We start from the raw sequence: 17,459 nt of genomic DNA, 5'->3' as shown, positions 1-17,459 counted from the left end.
GAATGACGTAAACCGGACTAGAGCAAATTCTTCTTAATCTCCTTGTTGAACCAATGAATAAATCTCACTTGATGAGTATATTTTGAAATGGGTTAATATAATTCACCTTTCCTTCTTCCGGATATTAACTTGTAATTTACTTACAGAATGTGTTTCAATAAAACCTTGGATTTCAAAATTTGTGACCATTTTCAGGAGAGGAAATATTGGAATGAACACTACCAACGGCCACAGAAAATCAATGGATTACCCAAGAAACTCTCACGACAGAGGACTACTAGAGTCTCGAAAACAAACCAGGCTGTCTATAGTGAAATTACACTTATGAATATTGTTCTTCTAATGAGTCCCATGGATGTGGACTCAATACTTAAAATACTTGAAAAAAGAATGGCGCAGTACATCATTAGATTAGAGATCCGTATAACGATCCATGAGATACTGGGTTATTGTCCTCGAATAATGGAGAGAAAGGAAGCTTCATAATCATGCCATTGCTGAAGAACGCTAGTCCCACGATACCGCTTGGCCCTAAATTTGTCATTATAGACCAGCCTATTCTGGAGTGAGGGCGCAGCATTAAAGAAATTCGGATTCTTCCCAACGCTCGACAAAGTCTGCATACGTGTAATAACAAGCAAGTCGCATTACAGTTCCTAACATCTATCACTCTTACTATGCGATAATATCAATATATACACATACATATGAAGGAATTGTTGGCTTAAATCACTCTAAAGTAAAAGTGACTGGGAGGAATAAGTGGTACTAAAATGAGGTAAGAAGAGGGGAAGGATAATGATAATAAGGTCCTGTCAAAGTTGTCATTTGTACGACTTTGACTTGAGAAAAGGATTAGCTTACAATTTAAGTCAAACCAAATCACAACAGGCACAAACCAAACAGCAAACAAGGGCAATTGGACCAGAAAGAATTGACAAAGCTTAAGAGATTTTGTTGTTTAATAATTTTTCGAGTGCAGAGAGAAATTAAACAAAATATCCAACTAAATATTATAGACCCTCGACCATATTCTTATTTATACCATTAACCATACCCAAATCACTGTAAAACTACAACATAAATCAAATATCTGAGTCTGGTGTAGGTGGGAGGTTATAGAGGTAGAATACTCAAGTGTGCTGCTCATGTACAGTACCTGACAAGTGGCGTGGAATGCAAAAAAGCAGAGTGGTAGGCAGTCACTGTGCCGCAGGCATCCGGGACAGGGAACCCATGTTATTGGTCACTTTGCAAAGTGAACTGACTTCTCCCAGGTGGGGGGACAATGAAAATACCTGGGTCAGGGAGGAGTAACAGAGGGACTAGGTGGAGGGGGGGTGAGTCAGACAAGGGGATACTGAAAGAAGAAATCCCGGTTGAGGAGTGAGATGGGCAAAGTGTCAGTCCGTAGATGGCGTTGCACAGTAGTAAGGACATTACCAAGGTTATAGATGTCATTTTACCGAGATAGACGTTAATATATTCCTCGTATTAAAGAAAACTGGAAGTAAAGCTGTTATTAGTGATGAAGCTAAGCATAGTACATACCTCTAGATCACTGGAACTTTACATCTATCCTTCAATCTATTGATCTATCTACCTATCTCTCTATGTATCCATCTGTTTATCAATGTACAGTCGTCAGAACAAATTCGGTGCATGCCTGCACGTGTGATGTGGGTCATTTTGTCTGCCAACTACGAATGGGATCCACTTGCAACATCAGTTTTGATACCCTCCTAAGACTCGATTGTAAGAATTATTAATATAAATCGATCAGAGTGCAATATTCTTTCTATTGATTGGCAAAATAATGTGCTAAAGACGATAAAAGAATGTTGTCGAATAAGGAAAATTCCGCTCTATCCAACGTACCCCACCCGATGACCCTCCCCAACACACCAGTCTCTACACTTCCCCCCCTTTGTTCTCCTTCATTTGCAATCTCCTCTTTCCCCACTCTCTCTATCTTATATTATACACTGCGTTAATCGACGAAATAGACCGTACTCTTCTTTGTTTCTTGTCTGTTCCTGTAACTTTTTCTCACTGCATTCATTGGATTCTTGCCATGCTACAGTCACTTTCTCCCACTCATTACTTCAGACATGATGCGGCAATTCGAAACATTATGGTTCTCATACTGCTTCATGAATCAGCGAACAGTATGAAAAGAATGGGAACATTTTCGGTGAAAAGACAGAGAGTCAAATAGGAGGAATGGAGACGAATGCATGTTTATTCCGCTTTCTGAAACAATAGGCACCGTCTGCCAGGCTGAAACACAGACACACACACACACAAACACACACACACAAAACAGTAAGGAACACATTATAAGAACGACACCTCATATGTTTCTGTATCTATCGACTATTGGTAGTGACATCGATTGGAGAGAAGAATGGCAACTGGAATAAAATGTGTGGGAAGGAGACAGGGAGGGTGAGAATGGGACTCGAACAGGAAGGATTATTGATAATTAGTGTTGGGTAAAGTTAGTTTGATTAAAATTTTCTTAGCAATTGAGAAGAACACAGGCTGGGTTTAGTAATCAGTCAAGAGAACTGCGATGCACCAGTCAGGTTAGTGCCATGCAAAAATGATTGAAGATAGAGAGGGTCGGAGAGGAAAAAATGGAGGAACAAGAACGTGGGTGGGAGGTAATAGGGAGAGAAGGGGTGGGGGGACATCAAGAGTACAGGGGAGAGAGGGGAAGGGAGCTTAGACACGTTTATAATGAGGAATTCCAGAGTATAATTGTCGTACGTGGTTTCATAACATTCTTGTGTCAACTCTTGCACTTTTTTAATCTAATCAAATACGGTACAGAGAGTATTATACTCTAGGTGGTCTTTAGTACCACTACTTCAAAACACGTCTTTGAAGTGTATAGGAGTCTATGTGAGAACTGCTCCCCTTACGCTGTTCCCAGACAAATGGACGCACATGACACCAGTGGAGTCAGCGAATTTATGCTCACGACTGAACCTACCAATCTTCATGCACATATATCTATCATTCTTCAAACCTGGAAGTCAAGCTGTCTTTATTGGTGAAGCAATTGCAGTAAATATATCTGAAAAAGTCAGACCTGTCTATCTATCTGTTTATCAATCTATCTACCTTACCTATTAATCTCTCTTCTTACCTACCGATGAATTAGTTGAAATCTCTTTCAGGTTGGCATCACAATATCTGGTGCTTTTTGCCTGGATCATTTAACAGATTATCCAGCGAAATTATGGAATATCATGCTCAGGAATGGGAAGTAATCAGCCTTTCGGCCAGACACGGAGCTTCCGTTGTCGTCACCAATGTGACAACTGTTCCCCTTAGACTGTTCCCGGACAAATGGACGCACACGACACGAACGGAGTTGCAGCGAATTCATGCTGACGACTGTACCTAAGAATCTTCCTGCACATCTCTCTATCATTTTTCAAACCTAGAAGTCAAGGTGTCTCTATTGCTGAAGCAGTTGCTGTCAATATATCTGAAAAAGTCAGACCGGTCCATCTATCTGTTCATCTGTCTATCTGCCTATTCATCTACGTACTTACCTATCAATTTCTCTTCTTACCTCCCGATGAATTAGTGGAAATCTCTTAGAGGTTGGAAGCACAATATCTGGTGCTATTTGCTGGATCAAAAAACAGAATATCCTGCGAAATAATGGAATAGCATGCTCAGGAATGGGAAGTAATAATCCTATCGGCAGGACACGGAACGCCCGTCGTCGTCGTCGTCGTCGTCTTCTTCTTCTTCAACTTCTTCTTGTCTGCTGCTACAACCTCATTCATTCCTTTTCTCTCTCTTTCACTTGTGGTACTCTGTTTATTTTCCCTCATGCTCCAACATTACTATTTCATGCTCCACTTAAAGTTCTTCTATTATGATTTGGAACAGTAACGTTTCTTGGTCAAATTCTAAGGTGCCTACTCGTTTTATTTTTTCTCGTTTGCTAGGCAGACACGAGGCAACGATAAATCAATGGCCGTTGGTGGATCGATGTTGAAGCAAATGAGAATGACGTCAATCGATCTATAGGAAATTCTTCTTAATCTCGTTGTTGAACCAATGAATAAATCTCCTGACAATTAACACCTCCTCTGACACGATGTGTATATTATATTTTGAAATGGGTTACTATAAGTTACCTCTGTTTCTTCGGATATTATCTTGTAATTTACTTACAGAATGTGTTTCAATAAAATCCTGGAGTTCAAAATTTGTTGGTGACCAGTTTCAGGAGAGGAAATATTGGAATGAACTGTACTTAAGGCCACTGAAAATCATTGGATTACCCCAGAAACTATCATGACAGACGACTACTAGAACGTCTCGGAAACTAACCAGAATATTTCAATAGGGAAACAAAGCTTATGAATATTGTTCGTCTAATGAGTCCCCTGGATGTGGATAAAGGACTTAAAATGACACTTGAAACAAGAATGGCGCATTACAGCATTAGATTAGAGATCCGTATAAACGACCCACGAGATACTGGATTATTAACCTCGAATTATGGAGTGAGAAGAGCCTTTATAATCATCCGTCCTTGAAGAACGCTCGTCCCACGATACCCCTTGGCCCTAAACTTGTTATCATAGACCAGCCTCTGCTGGAGTGAGGACGAAGCATGAAAGAAATTCGGATTCTTCCCTACTCTCGACAAAGGGACAAACACGACTGCCTACGTGTTATAACAGGCAAGTCGTATTACAGTTCCTAACGTCTGTCACTCTTACTATGCGATAATATCAATATATACATATACATATGAAGGAATTATTGGCTTAAATCACTCTAAAGTAAAAGTGACTGAGAGGTATAAGTGGTACTAAAATGAGGTAAGAAGAGGGGAAGGATAATGATAATAAAGTCCTGTCACAGTTGTCTGTTGTATGACTTTGACTTGAGAAAAGGATTAGCTTACAATTTACATCTATCCAAATCACAAAAGGCAACAACTAAACAGGAAACAAGGGCAATTGGACCATAAAGAATTGGGAAAGTGTGAGATTTTGTTGTTTAATAATTTTTCGAGTGCAGAGAGAAATTAAACAAAATATCCAACTAAATATTATAGACCCTCGACCATATTCTTTCTTATACTATTAACCATATCCAAATCACTGAAAAACTGCAATATAAATCAAATATCTGAATCTGGTGTAGGTGGGAGGTTATAGAGGTAGAATACCCAAGTTTGCTGCTCAAGTACTGTACCTGACAAGTGGCGTGGAATGCAAAAAAGCAGAGTGGTAGGCAGTCACTGTGCCGCAGGTATCCGGGACAGGGAACCCATGTTATTGGTCACTTTCCAAAGTAAACTGACTTCTCCCAGGTGGGGCGACAATGAAAATACCTGGGTCAGGGAGGAGTAACAGAGGGACTAGGTGGAGGGGGGGTGAGTCAGACAAGGGGATACTGAAAGAAGAAATCCCGGTTGAGGAGTGAGATGGGCAAAGTGTCAGTCCGTAGATGAAGTTGCACAGTAGTTAGGACATAACCAAGTTCATAGATGGCATGTTACCGAGATAGACGTTAACATATTCCTCGTATTAAAGACCACTGGAAGTAAAGCTGTTATTATTGATGAAGCTAAGCATAGTACATACCTCTAGATCACTGGAACTTTACATCTATCCTTCAATCTATTGATCTATCTACCTATCTCTCTATGTATCCATCTCTTTATCAATGTACAGTCGTCAGCACAAATTCGCTGCAAGCATGCACGTGTGATGTGGGTCATTTTGTCTGGCAACTACGAATGGGATCCAGTTGCCACATCAGTTTTTATACCCTCCTAAGACTCGATTGAAAGAGTCATTAATGTAAATCGCTCAGAGTGCAATATTCTTTCTATTGATTAGCAAAATAATGTGCTAAAGACGATAAAAGAATGTTGTCGAATAAGGAAAATTCCGCACTTTCCAACGTACCCCACCCGATGACCCTCCAAAACACACCAGTCTCTACACTTCCCCCCCCCCTTTGTTCTCCTTCATTTGTAATCTCTTCTTTCCCCACTCTCTCTATCTTATACACTGAGCTAATCGACGAAATAAACCGTACTCTTCTTTCTTTCTTGTCTGTTCCTGTAACTTTTTGTCTCACTGCATTCATTGGATTCTTGCCATGCTACAGTCACTTTCTCCCACTCATTACTTCAGACATGATGCGGCAATTCGAAACATTATGGTTCTGATACTGCTTCATGAATCAGCGAACAGTATGAAAAGAATGGGAACATTTTCCGTGAAAAGACAGAGAGTCAAATAGGAGGAATGGAGACGAATGCATGTTTATTCCGCTTTCTGAAACAATAGGCACCGTCTGCCAGGCTCAAACACAGACACACACACACACACACAAACACACACACACACACACAAAACAGTAAGAAATACATTATAAGAACGACACCTCATATGTTTCTGTATCTATCGACTATTGGTAGTGACATCGATTGGAGAGAAGAATGGCAACTGGAATAAAATGTGTGGGAAGGAGACAGGGAGGGTGAGAATGGGACTCGAACAGGAAGGATTATTGATAATTAGTCTTGGGTACAGTTAGTTTGATTAAAATTTTGTTAGCAATTGAGAAGAACACAGGCTGGGTTTAGTAATCAGTCAAGAGAACTGCGATGCACCAGTCAGGTTAGTGCCATGCAAAAATGATTGAAGATAGAGAGGGTCGGAGAGGAAAAAATGGAGGAACAAGAACGTGGGTGGGAGGTAATAGGGAGAGAAGGGGTGGGGGGACATCAAGAGTACAGGGGAGAGAGGGGAAGGGAGCTTAGACACTTTTATAATGAGGAATTCCAGAGTATAATGGTCGTACGTGGTTCCATAACATTCTTGTGTCAACTCTTGCACTTTTTTAATCTAATCAAATACGGTACAGAGAGTATTATACTCTAGGTGGTCTTTAGTACCACTACTTCAAAACATGTCTTTGAAGTGTATAGGAGTCTATATGAGAACTGCTCCCCTTGCGCTGTTCCCAGACAAATGGACGCACATGACACGAGTGGAGTCAGCGAATTTATGCTCACGACTGAACCTACCAATCTTCCTGCACATATATCTATCATTCTTCAAACCTGGAAGTCAAGCTGTCTTTATTGGTGAAGCAATTGCCGTAAATATATCTGAAAAAGTCAGACCTGTCTATCTATCTGTTTATCAATCTATCTACCTTACCTATTAATCTCTCTTCTTACCTACCGATGAATGAGTTGAAATCTCTTTGAGGTTGGCATCACAATATCTGGTGCTTTTTGCCTGGATCAATTAACAGATTATCCAGCGAAATTATGGAATATCATGCTCAGGAATGGGAAGTAATCAGCCTTTCGGCCAGACACGGAGCTTCCGTTGTCGTCACCAATGTGACAACTGTTCCCCTTACACTGTTCCCGGACAAATGGACGCACACGACACGAACGGAGTTGCAGCGAATTCATGCTGACGACTGTACCTAAGAATCTTCCTGCACATCTCTCTATCATTCTTCAGACCTAGATGTCAAGGTGTCTCTATTGATGAAGACTATTGCTGAAGCAGTTGCTGTCAATATATCTGAAAAAGTCAGACCGGTCCATCTATCTGTTCATCTGTCTATCTGACTATTCATCTACGTACTTACCTATCAATCTCTCTTCTTACCTCCCGATGAATTAGTGGAAATCTCTTAGAGGTTGGAAGCACAATATCTGGTGCAGCTTGCTTGGATCAAAAAACAGAATATCCTGCGAAATAATGGAATAGCATGCTCAGGAATGGGAAGTAATAATCCTATCGGCAGGACACGGACCCCCCGTCGTCGTCGTCGTCGTCGTCTTCTTCTTCTTCTTCTTCTTCTTGTCTGCTGCTCCAACCTCATTCATTCCTTTTCTCTCTCTTTCACTTGTGGTTCTCTGTTTATTGTAGCTCATGCTCCAACATTACTATTTCATGCTCCACTTCAAGTTCTTCTATTATGATTTGGAACAGTAACGTTTCTTGGTCAAATTCTAAGGTGCCTACTCGTTTTATTTTTTCTCGTTTGCTAGCCAGACACGAGGCAACGATAGATCAATGGCCGTTTGTGGATCGGTGTTGAAGCAAATGAGAATGACGTCAATCGATCTATAGGAAATTCTTCTTAATCTCGTTGTTGAACCAATGAATAAATCTCCTGACAATTAACACCTCCTCTGACACGATGTGTATATTATATTTTGAAATGGGTTACTATAAGTTACCTCTGTTTCTTCGGATATTAACTTGTAATTTACTTACAGAATGTGTTTCAATAAAATCCTGGAGTTCAAAATTTGTTGGTGACCAGTTTCAGGAGAGGAAATATTGGAATGAACTGTACTAATGGCCACTGAAAATCATTGGATTACCCCAGAAACTATCATGACAGAGGACTACTAGAACGTCTCGGAAACTAACCAGAATATTTCTCTAGGGAAACAACACTTATGAATATTGTTCGTCTAATGAGTCCCCTGGATGTGGATAAAGGACTTAAAATGATACTTGAAACAAGAATGGCGCATTACAGCATTAGATTAGAGATCCGTTTAAACGACCCACGAGATACTGGATTATTGACCTCGAATAATGGAGTGAGAAGAGCCTTTATAATCATCAGTCCTTGAAGAACGCTCGTCCCACGATACCCCTTGGCCTAAACTTGTTATTATAGACTAGCCTCTGCTGCAATGAGGAAGCTGCATTATAGAAATTCAGATTCTTCCCTACTCTCGACAAAGGGCACAACACGACTGCCTACGTGTTAAAACAGGCAAGTCGTATTACAGTTCCTAACGTCTGTCACTCTTACTATGCGATAATATCAATATATACACATACATATGAAGGAATTATTGGCTTAAATCACTCTAAAGTAAAAGTGACTGAGAGGTATAAGTGGTACTAAAATTAGGTAAGAAGAGGGGAAGGATAATGATAATATGGTCCTGTCACAGTTGTCTTTTGTATGACTTTGACTTGAGAAAAGGATTAGCTTACAATTTACATCTATCCAAATCACAACAGGCAACAACTAAACAGGAAACAAAGGCAATTGGATCCATAAAGAATTGGGAAAGTGTGAGATTTTGTTGTTTAATAATTTTTCGAGTGCAGAGAGAAATTAAACAAAATATCCAACTAAATAGTATAGACCCTCGAACATATTCTTATTTATATCATTAACCATATCCAAATCACTGAAAAACTACAATATAAATCAAATATCTGAATCTGGTGTAGGTGGGAGGTTATAGAGGTAGAATACCCAAGTTTGCTGCTCAAGTACTGTACCTGACAAGTGGCGTGGAATGCAAAAAAGCAGAGTGGTAGGCAGTCACTGTGCCGCAGGTATCCGGGACAGGGAACCCATGTTATTGGTCACTTTCCAAAGTGAACTGACTTCTCCCAGGTGGGGCGACAATGAAAATACCTGGGTCAGGGAGGAGTAACAGAGGGACTAGGTGGAGGGGGGGTGAGTCAGACAAGGGGATACTGAAAGAAGAAATCCCGGTTGAGGAGTGAGATGGGCAAAGTGTCAGTCCGCAGATGAAGTTGCACAGTAGTTAGGACATAACCAAGTTCATAGATGGCATTTTACCGAGATAGACATTAACATATTCCTCGTATTAAAGACCACTGGAAGTAAAGCTGTTATTATTGATGAAGCTAAGCATAGTACATACCTCTAGATCACTGGAACTTTACATCTATCCTTCAATCTATTGATCTATCTACCTATCTCTCTATGTATCCATCTGTTTATCAATGTACAGTCGTCAGCACAAATTCGCTGCAAGCCTGCACGTGTGATGTGGGTCATTTTGTCTGGCAACTACGAATGGGATCCCGTTGCCACATCAGTTTTTATACCCTCCTAAGACTCGATTGTAAGAATTATTAATGTAAATCGCTCAGAGTGCAATATTCTTTCTATTGATTAGCAAAATAATGTGCTAAAGACGATAAAAGAATGTTGTCGAATAAGGAAACTTCCGCTCTTTCCAACGTACCCCACCCGATGACCCTCCCCAACACACCAGTCTCTACACTTCCCCCCCCCCTTTGTTCTCCTTCATTTGCAATCTCCTCTTTCCCCACTCTCTCTATCTTATACACTGAGCTAATCGACGAAATAAACCGTACTCTTCTTTGTTTCTTGTCTGTTCCTGTAACTTTTTGTCTCACTGCATTCATTGGATTCTTGCCATGCTACAGTCACTTTCTCCCACTCATTACTTCAGACATGATGCGGCAATTCGAAACATTATGGTTCTCATACTGCTTCATGAATCAGCGAACAGTATGAAAAGAATGGGAACATTTTCCGTGGAAAGACAGAGAGTCAAATAGGAGGAATGGAGACGAATGCATGTTTATTCCGCTTTCTGAAACAATAGGCACCGTCTGCCAGGCTCAAACACAGACACACACACACACACACACACACACACACACACACACACACACACACACACAAAACAGTAAGGAATACATTATAAGAACGACACCTCATATGTTTCTGTATCTATCGACTATTGGTAGTGACATCGATTGGAGAGAAGAATGGCAACTGGAATAAAATGTGTGGGAAGGAGACAGGGAGGGTGAGAATGGGACTCGAACAGGAAGGATTATTGATAATTAGTCTTGGGTACAGTTAGTTTGATTAAAATTTTGCTAGCAATTGAGAAGAACACAGGCTGGGTTTAGTAATCAGTCAAGAGAACTGCGATGCACCAGTCAGGTTAGTGCCATGCAAAAATGATTGAAGATAGAGAGGGTCGGAGAGGAAAAAATGGAGGAACAAGAACGTGGGTGGGAGGTAATAGGGAGAGAAGGGGTGGGGGGACATCAAGAGTACAGGGGAGAGAGGGGAAGGGAGCTTAGACACGTTTATAATGAGGAATTCCAGAGTATAATGGTCGTACGTGGTTCCATAACATTCTTGTGTCAACTCTTGCACTTTTTTAATCTAATCAAATACGGTACAGAGAGTATTATACTCTAGGTGGTCTTTAGTACCACTACTTCAAAACACGTCTTTGAAGTGTATAGGAGTCTATGTGAGAACTGCTCCCCTTACGCTGTTCCCAGACAAATGGACGCACATGACACGAGTGGAGTCAGCGAATTTATGCTCACGACTGAACCTACCAATCTTCCTGCACATATATCTATCATTCTTCAAACCTGGAAGTCAAGCTGTCTTTATTGGTGAAGCAATTGCCGTAAATATATCTGAAAAAGTCAGACCTGTCTATCTATCTGTTTATCAATCTATCTACCTTACCTATTAATCTCTCTTCTTACCTACCGATGAATTAGTTGAAATCTCTTTGAGGTTGGCATCACAATATCTGGTGCTTTTTGCCTGGATCAATTAACAGATTATCCAGCGAAATTATGGAATATCATGCTCAGGAATGGGAAGTAATCAGCCTTTCGGCCAGACACGGAGCTTCCGTTGTCGTCACCAATGTGACAACTGTTCCCCTTACACTGTTCCCGGACAAATGGACGCACACGACACGAACGGAGTTTCACCGAATTCATGCTGACGACTGTACCTAAGAATCTTCCTGCACATCTCTCTATCATTCTTCAGACCTAGATGTCAAGGTGTCTCTATTGATGAAGACTATTGCTGAAGCAGTTGCTGTCAATATATCTGAAAAAGTCAGACCGGTCCATCTATCTGTTCATCTGTCTATCTGCCTATTCATCTACGTACTTACCTATCAATCTCTCTTCTTACCTCCCGATGAATTAGTGGAAATCTCTTAGAGGTTGGAAGCACAATATCTGGTGCTATTTGCTTGGATCAAAAAACAGAATATCCTGCGAAATAATGGTATAGCATGCTCAGGAATGGGAAGTAATAATCCTATCGGCAGGACACGGACCCCCCGTCGTCGTCGTCGTCGTCGTCTTCTTCTTCTTCTTCTTCTTCTTCTTCTTCTTGTCTGCTACTCCAACCTCATTCATTCCTTTTCTCTCTCTTTCACTTGTGGTTCTCTGTTTATTGTAGCTCATGCTCCAACATTACTATTTCATGCTCCACTTCAAGTTCTTCTATTATGATTTGGAACAGTAACGTTTCTTGGTCAAATTCTAAGGTGCCTACTCGTTTTATTTTTTCTCGTTTGCTAGCCAGACACGAGGCAACGATAGATCAATGGCCGTTGGTGGATCGGTGTTGAAGCAAATGAGAATGACGTCAATCGATCTATAGGAAATTCTTCTTAATCTCGTTGTTGAACCAATGAATAAATCTCCTGACAATTAACACCTCCTCTGACACGATGTGTATATTATATTTTGAAATGGGTTACTATAATTTACCTCTGTTTCTTCGGATATTAACTTATAATTCACTTACAGAATCTGTTTCAATAAAATCCTGGAGTTCAAAATTTGTTGGTGACCAGTTTCAGGAGAGGAAATATTGGAATGAACTGTACTAATGGCCACTGAACATCATTGGATTACCCCAGAAACTATCATGACAGACGACTACTAGAACGTCTCGGAAACTAACCAGAATATTTCTATAGGGAAACAACACTTATGAATATTGTTCGTCTAATGAGTCCCCTGGATGTGGATAAAGGACTTAAAATGATACTTGAAACAAGAATGGCGCATTACAGCATTAGATTAGAGGTCCGTTTCCTATGTGATTATTTTTTTAAGCACGGAAATGTCTTCTGAGTTCTGGAAATGATTGGCTTTGTTTCCCGATAAATTTTGAATACATATGTCGAAGTTTCACAATTAGCGATCACTCCAGTAAAATAGTTTTGAAGTACTGCCAAAGCGGATTCTATTCTAAACTAGCACAACTTTTTACCTTGATGTCACGGCGAAAATGAATTAAAAAAGAAATACTCTGTTTTTATATTGAAAACCACAATCCAGCTGTATTAACTTTTTCCTATTAATATATATCTGATAATCAATATCTAAGCCATTATCTTGTGAAAAATCTTTTGCCTTTAGGAGTGATTTTACCTCGGTAAATATGTATAATAATATCACACGAACCGTCATCCTCAGAAAATATTCATTTTTTTTTTTATCTAGTTAAAACTACGAATGAAAAAAATGACAAGACCCTCTTCCTGACATGAAATTCCAAGCTATATCCAGACGACATTAATACAGGTCATTCAGCGTTCCTTAAATCTGAATGTTTTTGTAGCTGCCATGCAATTTATGTCAACTGCGATGAGGAGTGAAGTTGTAATTGGTAATTATTTATACTGTATATCTCGCTATTGGGATAGTTTATTCTTCCAAAAATTTCTTTGTAAGAGCCAAAACCTAATCAACATTCGTTCTCTAGAGTTATTACTGTTTTCAGATATTTCACCTAGGGAAATGAGGATTATGGTATAACACAAACCTTCGTGCTGTGAAAATATTCCTTTTTTCTTTACGTTCAATGAGGACGCTGGATATGATTTTTAAGTGTTTCGAATGGAGATAGAAAACGAAAACCTTTACCATTTGAATTTCTCGATTTTTTTCGCTGATCCCCAAATCCATTGAAACAAATTGTTCGTATACACCCCATATGCCAGCTCTCTTTTACGTGTCAATCGATTTCGTGTTATATGTTTCCTGTATATGATTTCTTTGAGCCACAGAAATGTCTTCTGAGTTCAGGAAATAATTGTTTTTTTTTCCAATCAATTTTCTATACATCTGTGGAAGTTGCATAATTAGCTATTTCGCCAAAAATTAAGTCTATGCATCCATCACTCCAGTAAAATAGTTTTAATCTACCGCCAAGGAGGATGCTATCAGCCGTAACTACTTCAAAATTTGCATAACTTTTTACCTTGAGGTCACGGCTAAGCTGATTGAAAAAAACAGTCATCGAGAATTTAAAATTCATTTAATCTCAAAATCACAGAGATATCAGTACTGATGGTGCTCTGGGCAATCAGTACTGATTTTTTTGGGGTGACCAATAATGGAAAATAAAACTTTGATTACTATGAACCAAATAATGTTAATAAATAGGAAACCTAAGCACAGCTGTGTATTTTCTTTTTCCTATTATCAATAATTAAGCAATTTACTACTTACTCCCATTAGGAGTGATTTTACCTCGGTAAATACTGTACACAGTATATCAATGTCGCACGATCAGTAATTCTGAAAAATATTCCATTTTTTAATTCAAGCATGATCCTCAAGATGCCATTTTTAACCCGTAGATATACAAATAAATATGAGCATTATTTCTAAATTTCCAAGTTGTTTGCACGTCTCATAAATCGAAGCTGTTTGTCCTTAAATTCCTGCCTTCTTTACGTATCAATCAAATTCATCGTACTTGTTACCTCACGAAGACATGTTACTGAGTATTATTTTCAGAAGAGAAATTTTTGCCATCTAATAATTTTCCTAATTTTTGTTACAATTCGGAATATTTCCTAGCTAAATTAGAGCACATTTATACAGGTTGCATATTTAGTGTTTTCGCCTTAAAATTGTCGTTTTTAAGATTACTGAATTATCGTTTTGAATCATTCCTAAAGCGGTTACTTTTACATTAAAAAAAAAACTTTTACACTCATAAAACAAACGACCCCCCCGGCCAAGACACCTTTCAACCAATATGATATCGGTCCTGGTAACACTGTAAATGACGTCAGGTGTGGGGGTGTGAAGTTGCGTTTGAGAAGTTCACTCAAAGTTCACCTGAAGGTGTGTCGAGCCCATTCATTTAACCCTTGAGGCCGGGGTTTCACATTTGCATCTTATGGTGGTCCTGCCACTCGGCTGTCGATTTTATTCAGCTAATGATAAACTTTTTCTGAAATGTGATGGGTTACATACATATACCTTGATAACAAGCCGGATATCAAGTATGCCTACGAAAGATATAATGTAGGTTTGACTCGAAATGTGAGATTGAAGCGGTGTTTCCGTGCAGATTAACTCCGCCCTCCTCTCAAACATCCTCTCCTCATCCCCCCATATGGCTGACGTCAGTACCACTGTTAGCCAACAATGGATACGGGCCCCGAGTTATATTGCCTCTAATTTAAGGGGGGGTTTTCTTTTATGAGTGATCAGGCTGTACCATTGTTGTATATGGTTACATTACTACGAATACCCGCTTTCAGACTCTGAAAATCCAAGCAATATCCAGACCACATTTTTTGTAGCTGACATGTTTCCCACCTAATGTAAAAAATTTGTTGAAGTTGCATATTTGATGCTTTTGCCCACAACTTTCCAGACTTTAGGTTCACTCAAGTATAATAGTTTCGAATTACTCCAAAAGGATTGTTTTACCGTAACAAAAATAAATCCTTGCACTTTCAATTTTTTATCTGAGATTAGCAACAAATGATGAAAATTTGAAATGACTTTCTTAAGCTAACGAAAATTCTAAAAAACCTCTATGACTAACATTAATATTGCTTAGTTCATTCAGTGTTCAACCATATTGCATTGTTTTTGTTGCTGAAATAAATAGTTATCAATGGTAATTAACTAAATATCTACGTATTGCCATTCTCGTATTTATTTTTGTGAGAGTCGAAATCTTACCAATATTCCCTTCCCACGAGTGAACACGAAAACCTACCTTCCTATTGTGATTTTTTTTTTTTTTTTTACATTCATTGAGGACTTCTTTCCCACATGATCACATAAATTGAAACAAATTGTCCTTATACAACTTAGATGCCAGCACTTCTGGATACGTGCTCAATCGATTTCTTGTTGTGTTTCCTATATGTGATTTTCTTTTTCAACAACAACGAAAATGTCTTCTTAGCTCTGAAAATAACTGTGTGGATCCCTATCAATTCTTGAATACATATTTGAAAATTTCATAGCGATTTCTGCCCAAAATTCTAGTCTATACACCCATCACTCAAAAAAATAGTTTTTAACTACTACCAAAGCGGATGTGTTATCTGCCTTTAATTAGTTCTAAAAATGAATTTACTTTTTACCTTTGAAGACACGGCTAAAATGAATTTTAAAAATACTCATTGAAACCTTTAGTCAATTTAATCTCAAAATCACAGACAGAACTTCTTGACGACGTTCCTGAATCTGATTTTGGGGGGACCGATATAACGAAAAATAAAATTGAAAACTAGGAACCAAGAAGTTCTTAAATTGAAAACCTCCTAGTCCAGCTGTGTATTTCCTTTTCCCTATAATAATATGTGATATTCAGTACCTTTTTGCCTTCTAGGAGTGATTTTTACCTCGGAAAATGTATAACAATATCACACGGACCTTCATTCTCAGAAAAAGCATTCTGTAAGTTTGAGCATTTCCGTGAAGATGACACAAACCATTAATTAAACAGAAAATTATAACTTCAATATTACCGTTAAACTTCCGTTGCTTACGCGTCTCATTAAACGAAAACTATTTGTCCCAAAACCCTCATATGCCGACCTTCTTTACAAGTGAATCGATTTCCATACTTACGTGTTACCATTCACGTAGCCTTGGTACTGATTTTTTTTTGTTTCTCGGAGGAATTTTTACCACAAATATTAACTGATTTTTTCTTTTACAATGGGGAGTGTTTCCCGGCTAAATTAGGGGCCATTTGTGTATGTTGCATACTTATTGTGTTCGCCTTCACTTATGCGGTTCTCTAAAGATTACACAAGCATATTAGTTTTAATCGTGGATATATGAGTGTTTCGTAACAGAACAAATTGTCACCATTTTTTTGAATCTGAAGTTACAACTACGAATGAAAAAAGTGACAAACGACCCTCATCTCTGACAGGAAAATCCAAGCAAATCTCCAGACGACATTAATACAGGTCATTCAGTTTTCCTTAATCCTGCATGTTTTTGTTGCTTTCATGCACTTTTTGTCAAAGGGGAGGAGGAATGAAGTTGTAATTGGTAAATGATTATATATCTCGGTATTAGGATAATTTATACTTTTTCCCAATAATTTTATGTAAGAGTCAAAAAGTTAATCAACGCTCCCTCAAGAGTTATTACAGTTTCTGAGGTATTTTACCAACAAACCTTCAAACAGTGCAATGGCGGGGGACAGGGCGACGCGGAGACATATTGTTTGCGGAGACGATTTCCATCAGGTCATATATATCCTTATCAATTATATATATATATATATATATTTATATATATATATATATATATATATATATATATATATGTATATCAGCAGGCTCGAGTGTTGCTTCTAAGTGTAATATACTACTGACATAAAGAGACACTTATTTCCGAACTTTCTCGCTTGTTTCGGTTGCTCCCATCATTGAGACTCTACTGTCCTTCTGTAAAACACTACTGTAATAGATTCCATGATAAGTACTTGAATTCGCTAATTGATAACTTTATTCCTTATCTCCGGAGGCATATGGTGCATATCAGCAACAAAAAATAATG

Source organism: Coenobita brevimanus, chromosome 96 (assembly GCF_032717465.1).
Source record: "Coenobita brevimanus isolate Jiangsu-jjx chromosome 96, ASM3271746v2, whole genome shotgun sequence".
Classification (NCBI taxonomy): domain Eukaryota; kingdom Metazoa; phylum Arthropoda; class Malacostraca; order Decapoda; family Coenobitidae; genus Coenobita; species Coenobita brevimanus.
The sequence above is the reverse complement of the archived record's forward strand: the minus strand, read 5'-3'. Positions refer to the sequence as shown.